Here is a 6,214-nt window from a genome sequence, read left to right on the forward strand (position 1 = left end):
ATTATTAAGCTTTAGAAACAAAGAAAAAAAGCTTGAAGAAGAGTGAACTCAGCATAACGGTCCTGTTGGATATCATCAAATGAATCAACAAGTGCATTGGAGTAGTCTCAGAAGGCAAAGAGGATGCAAGAGAGGAGAGAATATTTGAAACAAATCATAGCTGAAAACTTCCTAACTATGATGAAAGACATGAATACAAACACCAAGAAGCTCATGAAGTAACTCCTAGATGAGCTCAAAGTGACTCACACCAAGATGTGTTATAATCAATTTTTCAAAAAACAAAATACTAAAAAATAAGAGAAAAACAACTCACCACATATAAAGGATCCTCAATAAAATTATAAAAATTACATACACAGAAATTTTAGAAGCCAGAAGACAGATCCAATATATTCAAAGTGCTAGAAGAAAACGAACAAACCCCTGACAATTAAGAATCCCATATTCAGCAACATTGTTGTTCAGAAGTGGGGCCAAAATGAAGATAATCTGAGGTAAACAAAAATCGAACTTGGTCCCTAAAAAATGGTAAAGGGAATCTTTCAGGGTGAAATGAAAAGATACTAGTTGGTACATCAAAGCCCGGTGAAGAAATGAAAACTCAATAAATGAGCCATTACAAAAGCTAGTATTGTTATAAAAAAAGGTTTTCAATTCCATTCTTAATTTTGCACATAATTTAAGAGACAATTAAAAATTATTAATATAAAAGCCAGTATTGTGCTTGCATTGACAGCACATATTTGAAAATTAGAATGCTATAGAGAAGATTTGCATGACTCCTGCATAAAGATGGCACCCAAATTCACGAAGCGTTCCATATTTTTGTGGCTCCCAGGCTGCTCCCAATCTGCTAGGTGATTTTGATTTGGTTGTTCTTCCCATTGTTTTCTCTTCGCAATTTTATTGATTTTTTGCTCCATTCATTTTTTTCTACCTACTTTAGGCTTACATTGCTCTACTTTTCTATAGTGGCAGTTTAGGTTTTGATTTTAGATCATTTTATCTTTTCTAATGAATTCATGCAATGCTATACAGTCCCCTCTAAAGGCTGCTGTTGCTATATTTCACACATTTTAATAAGTTGTATTTTTTTCATTGCTCACTTTGAAATGATTTCTAATTTCTCTTAAGACTTCCTTGATCTCTGAGTTATTTATAAGTGTGTCATTTTATTGCCAAATATTTGGGGATTTCCCATCTATATTTCCATTATTAATTTGTAGTTTAATTGCTTAATTTGTAGTTCCTTTATTAATTTGTAGTTTAATTGCTTTCTGGTCCAAGAACATACTTTGTATTCTTTTACATTTGTCCAAGTGGTTTTTCATCCAATATGTGATTCATCTTGTTAATTGTACCATTTGAGCTTTAAAAGAATGTGTACTCTGTTATTGGCAAATCAAATGGGTCCACTCCTGTGTGATAATGCAGATGTCTCCAACATACATGACCTTCCCCTGGTGTCACACCATATCTTCCATACTTCCCAGGAAATGCCACAATCCACCGAACTCCTGGGTCATTCAGCACCAAGAGCCTGGAGCAATTCTTTCAGAGAAAGACAGCAAGCACCCAGATAGGCTGCTGCTTCTCAGCTGATGCAGGCAGGTAAACCCTCAGAGGGTCAAATTCCTGCTTGTGGTTATTGGTGAAAAACACCCGCAGCTTTGCCCGCCTGTCATTCCACTGCCACAGCAGCCAGAATGCACCTGCACTTGTAGCAAGTCCCAGGTGTCGTCCTTAATGGCTGCCTGGACAGCCCCCAGGCCCACCAAGAGGTCCACACACTCCACAAAAAATACCTGCAGCATTAGTTCCTACACACGAGCACCTCATGACCCCCAGAGATGATGGCGCAGTGGGACTGACAGCCACTGTCACAGTGTTGATCGGCACACTCCAGGAGGCAGTTCCTGCTGGTGTGGCACATCCCTCCATGAAGGGGTAGTGTTCCAGGATGACACTGAGGTTCCCACAAGAGGTGCAAATGTCTGAAATTCTGGTAGTTCTGCCACACCTTATACACCAGCAGCTTTCTTGTGAGTTTATCAATAATCTTGCCCTTGGGGTTCTCTTTTGTTCTTTCTGAGCGTTTTGACTGGCGGGATGGTGCATAGGCAGCTACCCCTGGTTCAGTCCACATTCTGTGTACACTCCCTTGTAGTGATCCTTCCCTTCTTGTGTCTCTAGGCCTGTGGGGCCGGCCCTGAATCCCCTGGAGGGTCCTTTAATTACTAGCTTGTCCTGCAGCTTCAGGGCCTCTGCAGTGCCACTCTTCCTGCTTTCATGGCACAGAGGCAGTAACTTCCTGGAGCCACTGGTGGCCACTTGCAGGACTCAGTGGATGGCTTTGCAGTACATGGGCTGCTGTTGTAGGTGGCCTGGTGGAACACACTGCAAAACAACCAGAGAAGCCTCAGCTTCTCCACACACACCACTGAGTCTTGTCATCTGCAAACTCCGTGACCCAGGAGGTGCCTTCAGCTTGCTCTGCTGCAGCCAGTCATTCACCATAACACAGTGCCACACAGCCAGTGGGAGCCCGGCCGCTGCCCCTCCCAGGAGCTATCCAGTGCCAAAGCCTTGGCTAGCCCCAGACTCCGCTTCATCAGCCTCAGCTTTTGTGGCATTCTTGTCTCTGGTATCGACCCCCACAGGATCAGGTGTGGTGGGCACAGGACAGGATGCAGGGTCAGTGGCCTGCTGCCCAGCAGGAGGGCTGACATCCTCCACCTTCAGAGACTGCCTAGACCCCTGGTTTCCATCTGCAGTATTCACTGCTACAATTACCTTGGGTTTCTTCTCAGCCCATAAAACCAGGTGCAGCCCTTGCAGTCCAGCTCAGTTGTGAGCTCTGGCACTGCAGCTCTGTAAGCACCTGCCACGTATCTGTTCTTTAGATTGAAAGTGCGTTGTTTTTTTTTTTTTTTTTCATGTATACATTGATGACTTTATGGGGTACAATGTGCTGATTTTATATATAATTAGGAATGTTTACATCAAACTAGTTAATATAGCCTTCACCTCATTTACTTGATTATGTTAAGACACTTATACTCTATATTTAATAGATTCAACACATACCCTTGCAATGTGAAGCATAGGAATGGTCCCACCGTTTATCCTCCTTCCATCGAATCTCCCCCTCACCTCCCATCCCCCTTCTCTTCCCTCCACCATCTTGGACTATAGTGCATTTCTTAAGACAACATACTGTTGTGTCTTGTTATTTTTATTTTAATTTACCTCAATCTTTTTATTGCTTTCTCTTAATCTCATTCGTTAAGTGGCAAATTTAGATCATTCACATTTCAAGTGATTAGCGATATAATTGGATTAATATCTACCATGTTTAGAATTGTTTCCTCTTTATTATTTTTAAGTTGTGTTTTCTCTTTTCCCACTTTTTCTGCTTCCTCGTTTCCATCTGAGCATTTAGGATTCCTTTTTATCTTTCCAGCATAACAAAAAAAAAAAAAATTTTTTTAGTGTTTGACTTGGAGTTTCAATATACATTTTTAACTGTTCTGAGTCCACCTTTAAATAACATTATACTTCTTCACAGTGAAATAACCTTGGGGTTATAAAAAAAATAAACTCGGACCCACTCAGGTGCTATTAATTGGTGATTTATTTGCACCTGCGCAGGGGACCATTGTTCTGAGACAAGCGGCCTGAAGTGCAGGGGTTTTTGTCTTTTATACCTTTTTTTCTCATCAGTTCATGGCTCCAGGTATATAGGAGCTGGTTGAAACTCTTTGGATAAATATGCTTAACTTTTGGAGTGATAATCTTCCCTGCAACCTTAGTTTTCTGAAGGGTTCCATTCCAGCTGAACCTATTTCATTGATTTTCTCATTTTTATTGCTTTTCGGTTTATCGGCTTGAGGTTCTGAAGGTGGTAGGGATAACATCAGAGCTCCTTCCATGTCAGAGCTGAAAATAGAAGTCACCACTTAACATCTTAAATAATTTAAAATATCAAATTCAAAATTATTTTATGAATTTTTGGGATAGGTTCCATTCAAAATTATTAGCATTGGTTCCATCTGTGTATATTCACTATTTCCAAGTAAGTTTTACAAAAGATTGGTTATAATCTATTAACTCTTTCATACAAATGACTGTGGCTATATCCTCTATAAATTAACATTTTTCATCTGTAATTCATATAACTTAATAAGCCTTCTAACAACTCCACAAGCATCAATAGTCCACTATTGGACTATTTCAAACTGAAAATATGTTCAAGCAGTAGGTAATAAGTAGACAATTATGTGAAAGTAAAAACAAGTGGCGATATACCATTGCCCAAAATAATCTCACAGAGCTGGAATTTCCTGTCTATTTGTGTAGTTTATATAATCCTTTTAACTGCATATTCTGGTTTCTAACTGAATTCTATTTCTGTGTTTATTTATGATATCCATTCATCAGATTTATAAATGCATAGCCTTTGCATAACTCTTTAGGTATGTGCACATAAAATAAATGAAAACAAATGCTTTCATTAACACAGCTGCTCTGTAATATTTAGTTCAAATAATTCTGTACTTGCTTCTCACAGACAAGAGACTTGGGAAAGAAAAGGAAGTAAATATTCAAGTTCAAAAATATCTCTCTGTTTGGTCCAAACCCTAAAGTCTAAGTAGTGATACTGGCACTCCACAGCATGTAGCTAGTGGAAATGAGACACAAATAGCATGAATGTCAATGCTAAAATTATCACTCTTTCAGTGCCATCCAAACACCCGGGGCAATCCTTCCAGGAGGTCTAAGTTCCTCAATGAAAAACACCTGTAAACATAATATAGGCTGTACCTTTGCTAAATTTGTTTCAGGTTTGTTTTAAGACATTGAGAAAATTAAGACATTTCATTGCAAAGGAAAGTTATTTGCTTAGATCATCAAGACAAAAATTTTAAGAAAGTACTCTCTTATTCCTAACTAAGAAAATATTAGACCACATTCATATATTAACTTCACTTGGCCAAAATTGATTTTTTTTTCTTTTGAATTTAGAAATGTTCAGCTAGGCTGCTACAGGATTAATTGACACGGGAGAAGGAATTGATTGAAAGTTTACCTGTAACAATACATAGAAATCCTTGATAGACTCTAATAAAGAAAAATAGAAAAGCTATGTATATATCTGGTCTCAAAACAAGATGCACCTGGCAGCTGCCACAAGCAACCATGGGAAATTCAGTGGATGCCAAAACAACCCATAGCAGATGTATGACCAGATATGTAGCTGTACTTTCAATGCCGAGCCAAAGTGAGAAGTAGAATCAGATGTAATGCAGTAACTAGACCACAGCTCTCCACATAAAACCAGGAACAGACTTATCTCGTGAAGACATTTTTCATCCACTGTATTCATACACAAGGGCATCCATAACAAATTATCACAAAGTTAGTGGCTTAAAACAAACAACAACAATTATTGTCTCAAAGTTCTGTAGGGTAGTAGGCCAAAATCAGGATCATGTTCCCTTTGAAGGCTTGAGGAATTCTTTCTTCCCTCTCCCTGGCTGCTGGTGTCTCCCAGCAGTTCTTTGCATTCACTTGACTTGTACCTCTGCATCACTTCTATTTATGCTTCTATCTTTACATGGCCTCCATTTCTGAGCATGTGTCTCTTCTTCCTATAAGGACACCAATCGTTGGTTATAAAGTCCACTCTAAATCCAGCATGATTTCATTGTAAGATTCTTGACTAATCGCATATGCAAAACATTATTTCCGAATAAGGTCACATTCTGAGTTTCTGGGTTGACATTAATTCTTAAAGGACAATGTTCAACTGGCAACATTCACTATGTCAATAATTTGACATTGAAGTTGAACATTCACTTGGTATCATTTCAAAGAGAGCTACCAAGGAGCTATATAAAATCTCCTCCAGGTCAAAGACATTCATAGCACTCTGTCATATACAAGAGAGGTTTCCACAGCTCATGGCCGGAGGAGGGAGGATCCCCAACTAACTTGAATTTATTCTACTGCTTATCGCTAAAGCTTGCCAAAATGCCCAGTCAATTTTCATAGAAGAAAAATGTATAAGCAATATACAAGGAGTGCAATTGTTTTGGTTCTTCACCCACTTTTGAGAATAAACAGCTAAGTAATTTCATTGAACCTTAGTTCCTCATCAATAAAATAGAGATTACCACAAATTTTCTGCTTAACAACACGTATTATTATA

The 6,214-nt window shown here is 38.7% G+C and overlaps 1 non-coding gene across 1 annotated transcript; it reads left to right on the forward strand.

Moving 5' to 3' along the window:
• Positions 1–723: 723 nt before the first annotated feature.
• LOC111728044 lies at positions 724–830 on the forward strand. Its single transcript, XR_002775458.1, has one exon. It is a non-coding gene; the product is annotated as a U6 spliceosomal RNA (small nuclear RNA).
• Positions 831–6,214: the final 5,384 nt, after the last annotated feature.

The sequence above is a fragment of the Otolemur garnettii genome, unplaced genomic scaffold, assembly GCF_000181295.1.
Source record: "Otolemur garnettii isolate 467f Iridium unplaced genomic scaffold, OtoGar3 scaffold00004, whole genome shotgun sequence".
Lineage (NCBI taxonomy): Eukaryota > Metazoa > Chordata > Mammalia > Primates > Galagidae > Otolemur > Otolemur garnettii.